At 37.6% G+C, this 21,333-nt stretch overlaps 1 protein-coding gene across 1 annotated transcript in view; it reads left to right on the forward strand.

Moving 5' to 3' along the window:
* The window catches only part of LOC138705780 (uncharacterized), a 58,106-nt gene that overhangs the window by 26,612 nt on the left and 10,161 nt on the right, over positions 1 to 21,333 (forward strand). The gene's annotated exons all lie outside the window — the stretch shown is intronic.

Here is a 21,333-nt window from a genome sequence, read left to right on the forward strand (position 1 = left end):
ACTTATTTTTGGGTTTGAGTATGCCAATATGCTCCTTCAGTAAACGAATACATACCACATCTGCTGCGAGTTCCATAGGCTCTAAGCCGGCCGAGAGGGATGGAATTGCGAATTCTTAGTATAATTTTCCTTGAAAGAGAAGTGAAACTGTGTTCCTTGTAATGAATATACAATATTTTTAAAAACTCATTCCTGAGTAATTTATTTAAATGGAATTGGACTAAAGATTGGAAAAACAATTAAATTATAATCCTCATGTACTAAGCCAGCACGTCACTTCACTCTTTGACTGTGTGGTAAGTAGACCTACATTTCTTTCTCTGCATGAATGTGATCATATCCCTCAAACTCTTTTCTGTATACGTTACTCAATATCTTACGGTTTAAGCTACATTTATTCTATTATTGTGTTTCGGCCAAAAACTAGAGGCGATAATATAAACTCTTTAAGAAATCACGTGGCGATCATCAGTGGCTAATAAACATGTTTCATTAACTTAAATTAATATGTCATAAAAGTCCACTCTAGATTGTCTAGAGTCAGATTATACGAGTTGTGGATTTACTACAGCCTCTCTCTAATTTACTTTCTTTTTGAGGGGGGAGGAACGTAGTAAACAGAATTTACTTTGTAGTATTTTTGGCTTCTGTGGCAGAGAACAAGTATTACCATATTATAATAGACTACATACTTTGTCTTCGGATAATCGCAATGCATATTTCATCAATATATTTTCATTAATTTTCTTTACTGGCATGTTAAGATCTATTTTGCAACTGCACGTGTAATATGTTGATGCATAAGTTCATAGCGTTTTTGTATTGTGCTATTTGTGGGCGAAAGAAAATGGAGTATCAAGTGGGGGGGGGGGGGAGAACACTTCCGACATGTTCCTCTGTTTTAGTTTAGTAGAGCAGGAAAGGTAACGTAAGTGAGCCAAAACAATAATTGTTCCGTGAACAGGAAGAATGCAATCGGGGAAAGCACTGCAGGAAAATGGTTCTGTCGTTTCAACACACAACACCACGTACGAAAGTTAGTGTCCATCCACATAAAATAATGTTATGCGTCTAATGGGGTAAAGAAGGCGTCTTGTACTACGAATTGCTTCCCAAGAATGTAACTATAGCTGCTGACATTATTTCCAACAACTTAGACATCTTGAGGCCACAATTGAAGAAGAACGACAAGAAGATGCAGCAAGTGCTTACTGCAATATGATAATACATGCCCGCACTCCGCTATCATTACGACAGCAGTTCTCCAGGAGCTTGGTTGGAAGGTGATCCCACATCCCCCCTTTTCTCCCAATATTGCGCCCTCAAATTTCCACCTTTTTCATTCTCTATTCAAAAATATTCAAGGGAACATTTTTGATAATGAAAATACTTTGCAAACTTGGCTTGACGACATTTTAAACTCCAAACCAGCAGATTTCTTCAGACACGGAATCAAAAAACTACCCCGGCGTTGGCAAGGAGTCATAGAAAATGCATAAGAAAATATCACACGTTAATTTTTGTCTTCTATTCATCTCAAATAAAAGCTTCTGTCATAGAAAGAAAACGCTAAGAAATTTTGCATCAACTCAGAAGTTCACTAAGTAGGCTATATACCGTAAATGAAAGTATTTATTTTGGGGATTTATTATTTTTGCTCCTTTATTCTGACACATTGGCAAGAGGTTTGGATTTTTTAAATTTTGTGCTGGGTATTTCTTTGATTCCATGAGCATCTTTTTCGTTGCAACCAATTTGAATCTCAATGTTATGGCTCATTTCTGGTATTCGAGTTTTACTTATATATATATATTTTTTTTTGCATCTCTAGTTATTTTAACTAGTCGTCACTGTTCTGAGGAACTTGTTTTGTTTTGTTTCGTGTTCGTTTAGGATTTTGTCAGATGCTGTAATGATTTCTTCTAATCCATAATTAATTCTAGGTTTGAAGTATTGTTGTAAGTTTCATCAAATGTATCTATTTAACTCCTTAGTTTTACTCTACTAAGTAGTTTAAGAATGTGTTTCTGCCTCTTTTTTTTATTTGGTTGTTCCAATTGAGTTTATTGCTTAGGAGTACTCCTAGGTATTTAGTCCTATTACTCTTGTCTATTGCTTTATTATTTATTTGTAGAGTGAATTCTTTGGATTGATATCTTACAGAGAAATTTTGATATAGTCCTACTGTTCTATTGGTGTTGATTTTCGTGTTTTTTTTTACTCCTTTAACGACTCTGTATTAACTACTGGGTTATTAAGTGTCGATGGAATTGGTGATCGCGAGATGGTATTTGGCGGGATGAGACCGACAACTCGCCGTAGATTACCTGACATTCGTCTTACGGTTGGGGAAAACCTCGGAAAAACCCAACCAGATAATAATCGGTCCAAGCGGATATCGAATGCAGCTCCGAATCAGATAATTTTCGTGTTATTTTCATCTTACAAAGTCTTCAATTCTGTTGATAATTTTAAGATCGTCTGCTTTAGTGCTAAGTTATAGTCTCTATTATTGTTTTTACGGAAGTCCAAATCCGCTTAAATGATGCACCTAATTTGCTCTCTTCTTCAGACTGGTCTCTAAATAATTCGGCTCGGATCTCAGTAGATAAAGCGTAGCAGTCGGCCTGGGTAGCGTAGTCGATATAGCGCTGACCTTCTATGCTCGAGGTTGCGGGTTCGATCCTGGTCCAGGTCGATGGCATTTAAATGTGTTTAAATGCAATAGGCTCATGTCAGTAGATTTACTGGCATGTAAAAGAACTCCTGCGGGACAAAATTCAGGCACACCGGCGACGCTGATATATATAACCTCTGTAGTTGCGAGCATAGACATCTGAAATATCGATCTGTAACCTCGTACATAGTTCAGCACAAACTCTATAAACTTTATTAATAATAGCATGCACACAGTAATGTTTATTTCATAATTAATACTAATCCGTATTATACAACAACCAACTAGATTGTCGTGCGCTGGTCTCCGTTGACGTGCCTCTGCTGGATGCGGTCTCAGGTTCAGAAAGGGGAAACGGTAATGACGAACAAGATGGACGATGGCTGGGGGGGGGGGGGCTGATGCGACGATGTAGGTGTTGTGTTCCGGTCTGCGTTGATGTTTTTCTGCTTGCTGTGATCACAGGTAGAGACAGGGGAAACAGGAGTTACTGACAAGTTGTGCCGCAATTTGTGGGGGAAAATGTTGGGATGATGTAGAAAGAAAATACTCGGGTACAGATATAGTTGTTTATTTAAGCAATTAGAATTCTTCCCTAGTTCGTGGGCAGGGAAAACGGGAGTTACTGACATGTTTTGCCGAAGCTTGTGGGGGAGGGGGATGATGCGACGATATAGAAAGAAAATACTCGGGTACAGATAGACTATAATTGTTTATTTAAGCAATTAGCGTTCTTTCCTATTTCGTTGGCAGGGGAAATGGGAGTGCGGTTGATAAAATCTAGAATATTGAAATTGCTGGCCCTATGACTCTGACTGAAGCTAACTCGAAGATGTGCTGCTGTCAGGATTGAAGATATTATATTAGAGGGGTAACGGGAGTGCCTGGGGAGAGATTAAGACAAGACAAAGGAGAGAGTAGCTGGTATGAAGTAAACGGGATGGCAACGTAGAAAAGAGAGAGGGGAAACAGGAGTGCCTGGGGAGAACTGAAGTGTTTGCTCGTAAGGGGGTGCGAATTCAGTGGGTATGAGAACTGAGAGACGGAAAACAGGGGTGGGGAGAGGTTCTCGCCTATCGAAGCCCTGCAAACATAGCCCGCTATTCGACGACCGACGAGAACCAATTCCAGCTGTCGAAGCTCTGCAAACATGACCCGCGATTCGACGACCACTGGAGGTGGAGGGGCTACCCTCTGCTAACGATCTCCGCTGACAAATGGCCGGCGATGGGCGTCCACAGAGAGGGAAGTGAAGGATAAAAAACCCAATATTTTCTAAGAAGGGTCGAGCACGTGAAATAAAGACAAGGTGATAAACGGGGAGGCAGGTGGTCAAGAAGAACGATACTAGGATAGCTTGGTTAGGGAGAATGGAACGGGGAGGGGAGACAGAGCCGGCGATGCGTTTCTGTTCCGGGGAAAATGTCGGCCATTAAAACCCGGTCCGACGAAGTACAGCACTCCGGATCAGAGAAAGAAATGTTGTCGGTGGCAGGGGGAGAGTGGTAGCTATCCCCCCTAGCCGGCAACGAATGACTGATTGGCGATTTGGTCCGTCTTGTATACACACTCGGGATGAGCGCCATTTCTTCTTCCCCCCCTTTGACGTTGCTTTGAACGTTATGACGCTATGACGTCACAACGCCCGACAAAACTATATGTCTTGTAGCAAGCCCAGCGTTTTTTGGCCATATGGTCATCCGACTGCAAGGCGCCAGGCTCCTACCCTTTTCCATACTAGATCGCGAAGGTTCTCACATCTGGTTTTAACATGAGGGGGAGAAGGCTCTTAGTGACGTGTTTCAACTACAACTTGAAAAGACGAAACCTAAAGAGTACGCACGGGCACACAAGAAGTGTCATATACTCAACAAGATCATTATCTTGATAGATGAACGAAGACATACTAGTATAGTAGACATTCGATCCTTCAGAGGGGCAGACTGCAATTCTAACCATTATTTGGTAATTGGGGAATTAAGAGAAGATTAGGCCTATCAGTAGCGAAGCGAGTAGAGCAACAAGTTGGTATTACTTACTTACAAATGGCTTTTAAGGAACCCGAAGGTTCATTGCCGCCCTCACATAAGCCCGCCAGCGGTCCCTATCCTGTGCAAGATTAATCCAGTCTCTATCATCATACCCCACCTCCCCCAAATCCATTTTAATATTATCCTCCCATCTACATCTCGCCCTCCCTAAAGGTCTTTTTCCCTCCGGTCTCCCAACTAACACTCTATATGCATTTCTGGATTCGCCCATACGTGCTACATGCCCTGCCCATCTCAAACGTCTGGATTTAATGTTCCTAATTATGTCAGGTGAAGATTACAATGCGTGCAGTTCTGTGTTGTGTAACTTTCTCCATTCTCCTGTAACTTCATCCCGCTTAGCCCCAAATATTTTCCTAAGCACCTTATTCTCAAACACCGTGAACCTATGTTCCTCTCTCAGAATGAGAGTCCAAGTTTCACAACCATACAGAACAACCGGTAATATAACTGTTTTATAAATTCTAACTTTCAGATTTTTGGACAGCAGACTGGATGATAAGAGCTTCTCAACCGAATAATAACACGCATTTCCCATATTTATTCTGCGTTTAATTTCCTCCCGAGTTTCATTTATATTTGTTACTGTTGCTCCAAGATATTTGAATTTTTTCACCTCTTCGAAGGATAAATCTCCAATTTTTATATTTCCATTTCGTACAATATTCTGGTCACGAGACATAATCATATACTTTGTCTTTTCGGGATTTACTTCCAAACCGATCGCTCTACTTGCTTCAAGTAAAATTTCCGTGTTTTCCCTAATCGTTTGTGTATTTTCTCCTAACATATTCACGTCATCCGCATAGACAAGAAGCTGATGTAACCCGTTCAATTCCAAACCCTGCCTGTTATCCTGAACTTTCCTAATGGCATATTCTAGAGCGAAGTTAAAAAGTAAAGGTGATAGTGCATCTCCCTGCTTTAGCCCGCAGTGAATTGGAAAACCATCAGATAGAAACTGACCTATACGGACTCTGCTGTATGTTTCACTGAGACACATTTTAATTAATCGAACTAGTTTCTTGGGAATACCAAATTCAATAAGAATATCATATAAAACTTCCCTCTTAACCGAGTCATAAGCCTTTTTGAAATCTATGAATAACTGATGTACTGTACCCTTATACTCCCATTTTTTCTCCATTATCTGTCGAATACAAAAAATCTGATCAATAGTCGATCTATTACGCCTAAAACCACACTGATGATAAATTTCATCTACGTACGGAGTTAATCTTCTCAAAAGAATATTGGACAAAATTTTGTATGACGTCAACAAAAGTGATATTCCTCGAAAGTTACCACAGTTGGTTTTGTCCCCCTTTTTAAAAATAGGTACAATTATGGACTCCTTCCATTGTTCTGGTACAATTTCCTTTTCCCAAATAGCAAGTACAAGTTTATAAATTTCGCTATATAATGCACTCCCACCCTCTTGTATTAATTCTGCTGGAATTTGATCGATACCTGGAGACTTGTACTTTTTCAGATTTTCTATCGCAATTTCGACTTCTGAAAGCGTGGGTTCGGGTATAAATGGCTCAGCAGTTTGTATTTCAATTTCGTCCCGATCATTTCTATTTGGCCTATGCACATTTAGTAGCTGCGCAAAATAGTTTTTCCATCTGTTTAGGATTGATGGAGAGTCTGCAAGCAAGTCACCATTCTCATCCTTGATCACGTTTATCCTTGGCTGATATCCGTTCTTAAATTCCTTTATACCCTTATATAAATCTCGAATGTTTTTATTCTTACTATTTGTTTCTACCTCATTCAGTTTTTCCTTCAAGTAACCTCTCTTTTTATTCCTAAGTGTACGACTAACAAGTTGGTATTAGGATATTAAATATTCTGAAATTAAAAGACAAGAAAACCAAGAAAAATTATCAGCTCGAAATTTCAAATAGGTTGCCGCTTTAGGAAGTTCCGACGAAGTTGAGAAGGAATTAGATATTAATAGCGTATGGGAAAATATCAATTTGAAGCCTGCATGGAAGGACAGTTGCATGACAAAAATGCATATTGCGTTTTATATGGTTAATATGGTTAGGAGAAACTGGTGCGTTTAACTGGTGTTATTGTGAAGTAATGTCGTATCTTGCAGTTCATATGTATAACAGACGTCTCACCGTGGTCTAGGTTTCAGCAGATGATGTAAAAATCATCCAAAATAGTCAATTAGGTAAATAACATAATGATTTAAAATGTTAACAAAGTAAAGTCTTTATTTATCAGTTAGTTAGTCAATGGTTATGAAAGTATATAAGAAAGCAGAACACTAGGCGGAGGTTATTATGAGAATTCGAAACATGAAAAGTTGCAGGTGGTAAAAATGGAACAAACCTTTTTTGAAAATAACTGAAATTCAGAAACTCTAACAATTAAAGACAGGATTTATGGCAAAATTCCTTTTTATTGGTGACCATCAGAAAGTATTTAAGTATACAGACATGATATTCGTGATTCATCAAACATTATGGAAAGGCTTTATCTTTGCCTTTTTAACTTTTTTGTACTTTGCTGCGCATTTCGTACTATTCTGTCTTTTTATGCCTCTTTTGTGTTCATTGTCTTATTTTTTCAATCTCTCTGTTATTGTAGTTTAGTTTAGCAAGCATTAGGAGTAATATTGGTTTCAACGCAGCTGTTGTAAAAAATGTATTGCGGCGGATTTCATTTTATGAAGGAAAATGCTCTTAAAATGTGTTCAAGTTACTTATGGTCGTACAATTTCACTAAGGTGACTATTTAAAACATTATTCAAGAATTTCTGGCAGCATCCTTTGTTAGACTCGACAAAGAATAGGCTCTCCTTTCATACTATGTTCATTGTTAATACAGAAATATTGGGAATAAAAGACAGTTCTTTAGATAATGACTTATAATTTGACTTCAGTTCACATGCCGAAGATAAGTTAATATTTAACAATCAAATCGAACAAATTTGTTAAAAAGTTTGGAAGTCATAGTTTTTCAATATACAATTTTACTGTGTCAGGTTTGTGAAAAGCCTGTAAACCACGAAAAGAAGTATTTTGTAACACAACATATTGCAACAGCTGAACATGTTTGTGCTGTAGCAAAGATGGTCAACCAGAAGAAAATGTGTACTCTATTCGTCGGCTTTAACGAAGAAGTAGCCAGTTTTTTCAATGGATGTGCAAAGCATTCCTAGCGTTATGGAACCCTTTATGGAAATTTGAAAACAAATCCTTGAAGACATTTTTCAAACTAAAGAGTCCATGCCTACAGTAATGGCGGACAGTGAATAACCACGCGAGTGAGGCTCTTGACTAAACGGTGATTTTTAGCAGGTGAGTCTGTACACAGGCCAAATATTTTTAGCACAGTTTTATTTCTTTGTACTAAGCTTTTCATTTGTCTTTACATTTCATCAACATGTCTCCCCGTGGCCCAAAAATCGAGGAAATTGAATCTACCGTGCAACGAGTGGTGAAGGACGCGCTACGGGACATGCTACAAGACGCGGGCATGGTACGAGTTCTCGCCGACACGATCAAGGACGCGGTGACGAGTGCAGTGGTGGTGGAACTCCAGAAAAATCTTGACTTCAACAAAGACTTAATTAGTGACTTCAAAAGCGCTCTGGAGCAAAAAGATCGTCGGATCGAGGAGCTAGAGTACAAACTGGACGATTTAGAACAATATCAGCGACGCCAGTGTCTGCGTATTTTTGGTGTAGGTGAGAACAATGGTGAGGACACCGATGTGTTAGCGATTAGTGTGGCGGAGAAGGTAGGGGTGGACTTGAGTCTGGCCGACATTGATAGAAGTCATAGAGTTGGTAGGAGAGATGAGAATCGACCCAGACCAATAATTGTGAAATTCGCTAGTTATAGGAAGAGAAGTGAGGTCTTCCGAAACAAAAGAAAATTAAAAAATTCTGGTTGGACAGTTCGGGAAGACTTGACGAAAACTCGCCACAACATCTTACGCGAAGCGATTACCAAATTTGGACAAACCAACGTGTGGACTCAAGACGGCGTCATCATTGTAAAAAGCGGCGACACGAAAAGAAGGATCACCCGTATGGCTGAGATACATAATTAGTAAGTCAAGGCAACTCCTCATAAGTTGTTTGTTATATTAAGAAAGTAATAGTTTAATAATTTAATACTAATTATTTAATTATTGTAGTAATACTATATTTAGTTGCATTACATTACCTCAGTAAATTTAGTCTATTTTTAGTTAGGTTGGCACTATTGCCTATATCGTCCCGCTTTCTGTGGCATGCCCTCAGGCTGATGGCTCGTCTAGCCTCCCCGACCCTCCTCACTGTCGACAACCTGTTCCCACAACTCTATCCACTTGTCTGTCATCCTCCCCAACCCCTCTATTGTCTACCTCTCAGCTGTTAAAGCAGTCTTTCTCACCTGACCCCAAATCTTTGAAAATAGCACATTTAAACTGTCAAAGCATTACTCCTCACTTCCAGGAATTCTCTTCTATTTTCACTAATATAGATGTCCAATGTATTCTTGTTAGCGAGACGTGGCTAAAACCCTCGTTGTCTTCCTCACTCGTTCACTTAAACGGCTATACGTTATGTAGAAATGACAGATTATACAAACGAGGGGGTGGAGTTTGCGCATATATTAGGAATGATCTGCACCCTAAAATTATTCTAAAATCACAAGGCGATGCATTACGACCCGAATATTTGTTCGTAGAAATACAAGCAAGTCTTCATAAATGTCTCTTAGCAGTTATTTATAAGCCTCCCAAAGCTGGACATTTATCCGATTTAGAAAGCCCGTTAGCCGATCTTTTACCGCAATATGAACATATCTTACTTATGGGGGATTTCAATATTAATCTTCTGGCTGTCAGATCAAATGGGACTAATCAACTGCGTAATTTGTTCGAAACTTTCAATCTAACAATTCTTCCACTCAATCCTACCCACCACACACCTACTTCTGATACTTTAATTGACCTAATCATTACGAATAATTCTGATAGAATTCTAACCTCAGGACAGTTACCAGTTCGGGGAATATCTGGTCATGATCTTATTTTTGCCGAGTACTCTCTTCAGTGCCCAAAAAATGCAGCTAAGGTAATTACTTACAGAGATCTAAAAGGCATTGACAACGACCAACTAATTTCTGACGCCCTACAAATGCCATGGCATACTATTTTTAATTTAATTACAGTTGACGAAAAAGTTGCCACCTTTAATGACATGGTAATACAATTATTCGACAAACATGCACCTTTAAAGAAGAGACGTGTCACTCACCGACCTGCCCCATGGCTGAATGACAGTATTCGTAATCTTATGACGTCACGTGACGCTGCTTTCCGGAAGTACAGACACAACAAATCTGCCGAAAACTTTAACAACTACAAAAAACTTAGAAACAAAACCACACCAAAGCATTAGGAATGCTAAACGCCGTCACGCCCTGAGTCTCGTCGACCCGTCCATTCCCCCTCGGTGTCTTTGGAATAACTTACGTGATATGGGAGTAGGGAAGAAAGCATCAGAAGCTGAAGTTATAAACATACCGCTTGATAAACTCAATGAATACTTTACCTCACCTCCCACTATACGACCTGAAAAACAGTCAAAACGAAATACAATTAATACTCTCCTAGCTAATCCCCCACCTTCTCGCGAAAAATTTTTCTTCTCGCACATTACTGATTCTGAAGTAAGAAGGGCTCTTAAAAGCATTAAATCTAAAGCACAAGGCACTGATAACATAAGCATAGTCTTTATCAATAAGTTAGTCGATGTCGTGCTTCCCGTAATAACTCATATTTTCAATTCTTCAATTATCACGTCTGTTTATCCGCAACTCTGGAAAACAGCCTTGGTACGCCCACTTCCCAAAGTAAATTCACCTACTTCTGCAAAAGACTATAGGCCAATCTCCATTCTTCCCGTTTTATCTAAAGCTCTGGAACGCATCATTCATAAGCAGTTGTCAGACTACCTAATAGAATTTAATCTTTTAGACCCTTTACAATCAGGATTCAGAAATGGCCATAGCACTTCTACTGCTTTGTTGAATGTTACTGAGGACATACGCGCAGCCATGGATAAACGACAGGCTACTGTACTAGTTTTATTGGACTATAGCAAAGCCTTTGATTCTGTTGACTTCGATCTACTATTAACTAAACTACAAACGCTACACCTTTCTGATAGTGCTATCACCTGGATGTACTCCTACCTTACTGGCCGCCAGCAGCGTGTCATATCTAATAATCGTTTCTCATCCTGGCGTACTGTAGATACAGGAGTTCCTCAGGGATCAGTATTAGGCCCCTTGCTCTTCTCTATTTATATAAATGGAATTTCCAACTCATTTAAGCACTGCAGATATCAAATATATGCAGACGACGTTCAATTGTATATTTCAGCCCGTCCCGACGCACTAAACGATAGCGTTAATAGTCTGAATGAAGATCTTGATTCCATCTCTTCCTGGTCTCAACAATTTGGGCTTAACCTAAACGCATGTAAATCACAGGCTATTCTGTTCGCGAACCGTAGATTAATTCCTGAAGTCAACGACCTGAATATTCCGCCTGTGAAACTGAATAAAACAATCATCCCGTTTAGCTCTACCGTAAAAAATCTCGGAGTACATTTCGAATCTAATCTAAATTGGGATACGCATATTAAATATACATGTAAGAAGGCATTCTCTATTCTCCATTCACTAAAAAGATTGTATCATTATCCATCTAAATTAAAACAGACGCTGGTACAGACACTCATTCTACCTCACTTCGATTATTGCGACGTTTTGTTCAGTGATCTCAGGATTGATTCCGCTCAGAAACTACAGCGTGTTCATAACGCGTGCGTCCGCTTCATTTGTAATGTTCGATACTATGATCATATCTCACCTTCTTTCAAGAAGTTATCATGGCTTAGGTTACATGAGAGGAGAAATCTGCACTCACTTTCTCTCTTATATCGAATTATGCACTCTTCATCTCCCTATTATTTATTCGCTCGATTTCATACTCTCTCTCGCTATCATAATATTAATACTCGATCACAACGCGATAACACGCTAGAAATTCCACTTCACGCATCGTCTCTGTATTCCTCATCCTTCACTGTTGCTACCTCTCGTCACTGGAACTCTCTGCCGCCTGAAGTCAAGGGCTGCCGAACATTGAATTCTTTCAAATCAAAGTTAGAAAATTATCTTATGACGAGTTGCCAAACTAACTTACTATTATGACAAGTGTTGTATTGCATGTTTCCACGTTTTCACATTTTTTTTATGTTCTAATGATATTCAACTTATTTTATATTTTTGTTTTCATATTTTCCGATAATGTTATATCTCTAGTGTGATAAGTTGAGCTATATATAATCTTAATTTTCCTTATTGTGTGTACTTAGAAATATTGTATTCACTGTATACTTTGTACTGCACTATTTTATTACTAATATTACTATTATTATTATTATTATTATTATTATTATTATTATCATCATCATCACCATCATAATTATTACTATTCTTATTTTATTATTATTATTATTATTATTATTATTATTATGTTATATATTATGTCCGATTTCTTCTTATTTGTTGTTTATTTTTTATTATTATTATTATTATCTTATTCAATTTTGTGTGTAAAATTGTAGTGTAATTTGTAAATTTGTAGTGTTTTTGTAACGCAGTCTTTACTCCTGGTTGAGTGTTAGAGAAGGCCGTATGGCCTTAACTCTGCCAGGTTAAATAAATCATTATTATTATTATTATTATTATCATACCAAGTGAATCCACACTTATAAAAAGTTACATACAGTACATGATTGTTGTGAAGACGTGATAAAACATTCGACATCGAATTAAGGGAAATAAAACACGGAGCTCTATCCATGAGACAGATTAGTGTAACATATTGCTAGTCAGCGTTGTATGCAATGGAGGAGGAAAGGAACTGGCCACCCTACCCCATTAACTCCTGATTGGTTACCTCATGAGAAATGCCTTTTTGGTGTCACTTATGAGTTCAAATCTGACTAAACAACAATCGATTAAACAACGGATTTAGTTGGCAAACATATAGCCAATCATCGGAACCATGGACTGTACAGTCGATGAAGTGAGATGTATCCCAATCCTTCTGAGGAATTGAAAAAGGCCAATAACGAAACATTTTCTCAATTATTTACTATTACAGCCTTGAATATGCTGTGATCGGAAGGAATTTAGTATCATGTTCTATTTCTGACGCATCATTTATGAAAACCTGCTAGTAATTTTAAAAACATTTTACCAACAATGTGTCATAATTTGTCTTTGTGTTTTCATATTGTTGCTGAGGAAGTGCGCAGTTTGTTTCGCAGTCTCGATCGTTCGATCCTATAGCAAGTAGATTTTCTTTAAAGCTGCATCCGGTGTCCAGACATTCAAAAAGCTCGTACCTGATCTTGCCCTACCTCCACAACCAATCCTAACGAGATGGGGAACATGAATTACTGTTCTTTCATATTATGCAACGAAATTCAAGACAGCGAGCGAAGTCATTAAGGGGTGTATTCATAAACGAGACTTTGGATGTAGACTTCCCAAAGTCGACTTTCGTAATAAAGTTTAACTTTGTTGAAAGTCCTATTCATAGACAATACTTCTTAGACTTTGACTTTGACTTCGGTAAGTCAAGATTTGATAATATTGTTCTAATATTGGCAATCACAATCACTGCCTTTTAACGAATTAAATTAATAGGTAGTTGAAATAGAGAAGGCATTGCCACAATCAAAGCCATCTTTTGAGTAACAAATCAATTAAGCAATTGAACATCGGTATATGTTAAGTGGTTGTCAGTCGTTCTTGCAGATTTATATAAGAATAATAATTATTACGAGTATTTCATTGTAAAATAATTTTATTCTGAAGATATGGAAGATAAGAAGATGCAATTAATGACAGACTATAAAAGAGACATATCATCCTGCTATCAGGTGGCAGAGTTATTCCCTGCGTGTCTGCAGAAACTACTTTTAAAATTGTCTGAAATAAATATGCAGAAAATATTATTATGACGACCGCAAGATTATAAATTAACTGCATATTCAACTATATAACCTATCCTTTATAGAATTAAATAGTCAAAATCAATATTAAGCTGATTAATTTTACCCGTAGCGTAAAATCGCGATGAATTAAGAAATTGTATTACTGTATTGGTGGAACAGATAATCCTCTTTGATTATTATTCATCAATGAGTGTTTGAACATAACGAGGATATTTAATACGGTCTCTGTATCAAATCTATATCATGATTTTAATTTATATATATATATATATATATATATATATATATACAGGGACATAATTTTATTTTTACTAACATTTCTGATATTAACCTGCCTATACCTTTGAATCAACGGTTGCTAACTCCTTCCATGACTGGAGTTCGATGGCGTAATATACAAACAAATCACTTTACTAGGTATAGGAGGGAAGAAAAGTAATTCATCCATTTACGTAAACTATGAAATATCAAGCTTTTGAGTTTGATAATTTTCATTGGCTTTTTGTTTAATCAAAATACAGTACTGTATTAACAATAAGTGTTTTTACTCACGAACTGAGCTGTCCATACGGACGTATTCATTATGCAGTGTATATTAGAGTGTCTATAGCACATTAGCGTACACTATAAAGAATGAAGTTAAATTGAAAAATAATCATAATATGGATATTTAAACATATTTTTCAAAATGATGGCGGTTCATTTCGACTAATGTATCTAATTCCAATTACCAGTTTCGTCCTTCGTACTAGTAGGCCTAACTCATGTTGAAATAATTCTGTACCTACTCTATAAAAGAGTACCTTACGTACTGTAAATTCAGTCTTCACTTCTGCTCGATCCGAAAAGATAAAATTACTCAGACATTCTATCTACTGTCCGTCCAAGTGATTATGTCGCAGGATCGTAGAAAGGAGGGAAATCACGTGACAGTTAATTACTTAACGAGGCCCTTTTATTTAAGTTATTTTAAACAGTTGTGTGGGTATAATATTACATATATGTCCAATTCCTAACAGAAATTAATGTTCTCAGAAAAGAGCTAAGACAGCCCAGCCACTAGCCTTTACCGAGAGGCGAATAGAAGCTGGTGGGGAAAACCGGAATGCGACGTAGGCAAATGGACGACAGTACCTGTGTGAAAATGATGCAATATTGAAAGCTCTTTCGTCATTGGAAAACGCGAACATATTTTTGGAACGTACTGTGAAGGTAAGGCTACTATGACTTGGATCTGTGTGGAAGACGGTTGAACTTCATTAGTAGAAGGGGTGGGAGTGAAGTACATTCAAAAACTCAGGTACAATAAAAATTGAAGTAAAAATAAAATGATGTCCCTGTATATATAATACGCTAAGGAACATGAGCAGCTTTAATAACCTCCTAGTTATCCTCCATATTCTATGCAAGTTCAAAAATTTCCCAAAATGAGCCCTTTTCCTTATGTCCACGAACGAAAGTCAAATCAAAGTCCATATTTCCGGCGACTTTGAAATAATGTCACGATTGAAATTTACTTTCGTCAAAGTGTCGACTGTGAATAAGAAAATGGCGACTTTAACTTTCCAAAGTCAACTTTTGTCCAAAATCTCGTCTATGAATTGGGACGAATAATGATGATCTTGTCCGTCCTCATTAACTCTCTCAACATCTCTATTCTCAAGACCATTTAAGACTTATAAATACCGGGGTGTTATTCGCCAGGTGGATGGTGTATCGGGTGATTGGGATATGCGCAGTGGAAGACTTACAAAATAAATAGTGTGAATTTTAGTAACAAATATAATTAACAAATAATGGATAACAAATACATGAATGATTGAACGAAAGTAACATCTAAGTATGAAGTTAAATGAATGAAAGGAAAAGATATTGCAAATTAATCTTAAATATACAATAAACAAATCACTGAACCGTCGAGACTTTAAGCAAGCTGGGCCAATATACCTGCCGGTCATGATACAATCTATTTAACAAATTCCAAGTAATAGGTTCCTGACCTATTAAACGTTTGCCCGCTGGAACATTCTCGCAATATATACTCAACAACATATGAGACTTTAACATCAATGCCCAGCCAGTATCATAACTCTTAATACGTGCCCCATTAGATTACAATTACCATGAAAATGCAGCTAACAAGTTCAATATATATTGACTCAGTATTCCACAAAGAAGTAACCCAATACAAAGCTGTCACACGGCTGATCAATGTACACATAACTAATTAAACATTAATCTTACATAGAATCTACACATAGTAATAATCTCTGTACTATTACAACAAACTGATGCCCAAAAGAGAGAGAGAGAAATGGTAAATAATATACAACCGACGATAACTTCGAATACGTGTACTCGTTTAAATACCAACTGAAGCTCAATACACTCGGATTCATAAATACCACAGTGTAGAAAGTAATGATAACCAATTTGGAATAGTAAGTACTAGAATAATCACGAGACTCATACGATTCTAGTTTCATTACACGCACTGTTACGATGTAAGCAATAAAGATCGTTTATCACCGTGATTTCACCAGACTGTCTTGGAATTTCAATTCGAGGTCACTCATCACAACTATATAACCCCACACAATCCCAAATACATAAACCAAGACCTATCATCAGCAAGTGATTTTCATACACGATCCACCAATATATCGCAAACACATACAAGCAAATATCAGAATAATTTCACAACCTTAATTTAACTACTCCAATGATAAATCTAATACAACCTTATAACACAGCACTGAATCCCAAAATAGATTCCAAACAACCTTTTATGTCGCCCGTAGATTCCTGAGTAAAAGTCAATAATGCACAATTCTCGGAACAACCTTACATATCGAACTTAAGTTTCAAAGTGTAGTTTACAAGACAGACGCAAATTCTAAGTGAAGTTTACTAGACGGTTCCTGAATGTAGTTGTCTGTACGAGCCCTGGTTCCTGAGTGAAGTTACCTATACGAGCCCTGGTTCCTGAGTGAAGTTATCTATACGAGCCCTGGTTCCTGAGTGTAGTTATCTATACGAGCCCTGGTTCCTGAGTGAAGTCAAATATAACTGAGCATAACCAAGAAACCTCGCCTCCCTCTCTCTTTTGTTTAACAAAACCAACCGGCCAATGGGAAAATTAGGTACAAAAATGAAAGGATAATTGGCGCTATCTACGATATGCTGTCGGAGGGAACTCTGTCGGACGAGATGGTGTACTAGCTGGATGACTGACGCGTCGAGCTCGGCTCAGAATATGACTCTAATACATTTTCTGAAGATGATGATGCTGTTTCTATTCGTGATGCCAAAAAACGTTTTTTTTTACTAATGGCGGGTACTTGACTATTCGTCATTCACCAATGTGAAGCCAGTTATGTAGACTAATTCATCGACAAAGTCGTTGCTCAGGATGTGCCGTAGATGGCTGGTCTAAACTACACCCGTGACGAGACGAGACGCGATTTGCTGGGACGCCAAATGAGAATCGGAGCTCTAGGAGAAGACCCCTGTCTTGCCTAGATCACGGGCTTGTTCAATGCAAATTACAAATCAGTTGTACAACGGGAATCGAACTCGGATCCACAGAATTATAAGTTCAACGCTCTAGCTACTAGACCACCGTGGTGGCTGCTAAAACAACTTTTCAACGAAGCAGAAATTAAAAACAATATCGCCTGCAACTGTTAGCAATCTTGAAGAAAGGAAACTATCCTTGGTTACATCTTTGAAGATAGTGGAAGAGGCAGTGGAATTTATCCAGGCAGTTCCAGGCGAGATAGGAAGTGCTGTGCGTGATAAGCGCAGTATAGTAATGTCTACCAATCCAGATCTAAAAGCAATAACATTATGCAAGATTCTCAGAGCTGGAAATGCAGTTTCTGTGAACATGGTCTAGTTGATCATTGCTTGCCAATTACTACAGTGGACGTTGAACTTTCTTTTTATGTTCTGAAAACTGTATTATCTGTAAACAACAAAATTTAGTTTTGATAATCTGAAGAATCACCTCGTAGTTAGGGGAAACCCGGACAGAGCGGATAAGCTAAGAATAAACAATGCCACAGGATATATTTTGGTGCTCCGGAAATAAAAACTTCATGACTTGGTTGTGACACATGTTGTCCATATATCTACAAAACAGCAATTCGTTTCTCGCACCTACGGACAGTGAATATCCCTATAACATTTTCACATTTCTATTTAATTTTTATTCACTGATAATAAAATTAAATCAACACATAAACACGATTTTAATTAGTTATATTAGACGATAGGATATGTTATTTACAGTCCATTACAGCACGTTAGATTAGTACAAAATACGAATTTGAACAAGTCGACGTTTCACTGGCACTGAAGGCTTGGATTTCTTCTGTTTTTCATCCCGCCCATAAGTTACTTCTCTTTCAACGTTTTTAATCGGTATAGATGTAAGAGCTTCAGAGGGCTGACATTTTCTTCATTTAACTAGCATCTTTCGAGCATCTAATTTTGACACTGGTCTAAATCAAAAGAACTGACTTGGGTTCTCCTGCAGACGATTTTGAGGGTTTTGGTGTAACCGGAACTTAAAACCTTAGAGTAATTGATGTATTGTATATTTCGTTAATCTCTGAATGTGCCGACATCACAGATGTGGTTGATTCTGAGTGAGCATTAACTGTTTCTTCAGCCGCTGAAGAAGCTGGCACCGCAGAATTTGTTAAATCTGAGCCAGTTGTCGTTTTGCTGTTTTCTGTCTCAAGTGGGCGATCTGTAAGTTCATCTGAAGCAAAATCTTCATCAACAAACAGATTATGGTTGTATGGCCAGATAGCAGAACCACTGATTGGAAGATTTTATTTCTTCAAATGCTTTCTTCATGACTTCTTTAGACCATTTGGCTTGTTCCATCTTCCTCTTGAAAAATTAAACCATCTGAAAACACATTACGACCGTTTTAAGTAAAAATTAAGATCAGTGTTGCTGATTTATAATTTAATTAGTGTGACTTAATGCCTCCACTATGTAAAATGATCTAACACGCTTTATTACAATAGACAAATACATACAAAAATATAGCTGACACTTATATAGTCAAATAAAAGTGGCAGGGCAAAGCGGATAAGTTATCCACTTTGCCCTATTCACTTTGCCCGCAGACGCCACTTCGCTTTTCATTTAAGGTTATACAAACATAAGCGTCAATAATAATATCTTCGTAAGTATGGCACTTTAGAATTAATAGTATCACTTATATATTACTATCACATAATAAAGAGTTTCTGCAGTACTGCATGTCGTACATATGTTTCTCTTATCTTGAAATATTTTAAGAAAACAGTCAATTTTCTTCAAACACACGCTGACTCCTTCTCTTACTAGCTAGAATGACAAGTCAGTTCCAGCAGCAAAATTTGGTAGGGATTCTTCCGCAACATAGCAGAAAGCGCTACCTGTTGGCGTTTCTAAGAAATAGGCATTATTCTCTTTGCCCGGGTTATTCGTTTTGCCCGGGTCTCCCCTATGTGTATTTACATTAGACATACTTTTCTCTTTACACTAATCCCCGTTAACATACACTTATCCCATCGTGTTACCAGCTTCTTTATATTCTAGCGTCTACCTAAAAAACGTTCCTGTCAAAGTTGAGTCAAGTAGATATTTTCATAGCCTTTTCCTCATAATATTCAAAATGCTGACATGAAGCCATTTCTTTATCTATAGGAACAAGTTGTTGTTGTTGTTGTTGTTGTTGTTGTTGTTGTCATCGTCGTCGTTGTCGTTGTTGTTGCTTAGTTCGAGGTTGTAGGATGGGAGTCGAACATTTCGAGGGCAGACTCTTGAATGAGCTGAACAGTTCGAAGCAGGCATGAGGTCACGCACTGCATTATAATGCAAAAGCACACTCCCAAGAAGACAATTGAAGAGCGTGATCCCAAAACGCGGTAAGTCCATTTTTGTGAAAGGACTGGGGTGGCATTTTTATTCATCGGTCTACAGACTGAGCGGATTTTCAAGTGATACAATAACACAAACTTTTAGACAAGGATTGGCGATGTTTTGGAAGAAAAGATTAAAATATAATGATAGAGATCTGTAACATAATCATATACGATTCAATTGTACTTATTTTGTTCTGAATGGCGAGTCTCAGTTTCTTCATTACAAATCACCTTTAATTGCTACCCTACGCTTGATAAAACTAGCAAAGCAACTTTCGTCTTAGAGAATGGTTGTCATTCTTTTTCTAACCGAAGGTACTTGCCTAATTTTGTTTTAGTTGATTTCACGCACGTAAATACAGAACATCTACGTTTCTTTTTCATCAACATGTATGAGTAAAAATAATTCAATTCGTTATTTTATTTTAAAAAATATTCAACTTTTTATACATTATTTGTGTATCTCAGTAAGCATTTCCGACATCATTTAGACGCACAGTTTTCTGTAGCACAGTTTTTTTTATTGTAGACAATAGCTATTATTCAATCACATATATTTACAGTTTGAAGTACTTTATATTCTAGAGAAGTTAATTGGTTGCTCCCTTTAAGGAAATTGCAGCAATGTCTACTCTTATTGTCACTCATTCACAGTTGACACAAAATAACAAGTTCATTTTAAGCTATTACGCGTGCATGATCTAGACTGTTATTAACTATCTATAATTTCAAACCAGGCCATAATTTTCGAATGTGTAACGTAGTATGTCCTTCCCTTGTTTTGTATAAACAATTTATTGCCTTCAAGAGAAATCAACATCTTTAAAAATATTCAAATTTCTGGTTGTCAATATAAGTTATTATTTAGTTCTACATCAGTTCTGGTTAAATACATACCGGAAATTGGTCATTAATAACCTTGGTAGAGTCTATAATTTTCGCATATACGAGGGTCACTCCAAAAGTAATGCTCAACTTTTTAAATTTATTTTTTTTATTATTCTACACCTTTGTAATTTATGGAGGTCATAGATACATCCTTCCCGGTTTTGTTCAAATTTAATTTAAGCCGTTCCCGTGAGTGGCGCCATGATAGCACTCCTTCAAGATGGCTGCTGTACTTAACATTCGTCAGAAGCAACGTGCTGTTATAGAGTTCCTGTGCTGTGAGAACGAGGCAGTGGGAAACATTCACAAGAGGTTTAAAAACGTGTATGTAGATGCAGCTGTCGATCGCAGTACGGTTAATCCCTGAGCAATCAGATTATCTGGTGAAAGAGGGCAGTCAATATTCGGGATATTCCTCGCAGCGCCAGAACCTGCACTGCACGAAGTCCTGACAATGTGCAGTGCGTTAACAACATGGTTGTGACTGACAAACGCGTAACAATGAAAGAATTGTCACTCCAAGTTGGAATAGGAGACGAAAGTGTGTGCAGAATATTGAAACAGTTGGCGTTAGAAAGGTTTGAGCCAGAGAGGTTCCGAGGATGTTGACAGAAGTCCACAAAGAAACCCGAAAAACAGTGCGCAGCGCATTTTTGGAGAAGTATGAGAATGGTGGAGATGACTTTCTTGCAAGAATTGTGACAGAAGATGAAACATGGCTCCACCAGTTTGAACCGG

The sequence above is a fragment of the Periplaneta americana genome, chromosome 9 (assembly GCF_040183065.1).
Source record: "Periplaneta americana isolate PAMFEO1 chromosome 9, P.americana_PAMFEO1_priV1, whole genome shotgun sequence".
NCBI classification, from domain to species: domain Eukaryota; kingdom Metazoa; phylum Arthropoda; class Insecta; order Blattodea; family Blattidae; genus Periplaneta; species Periplaneta americana.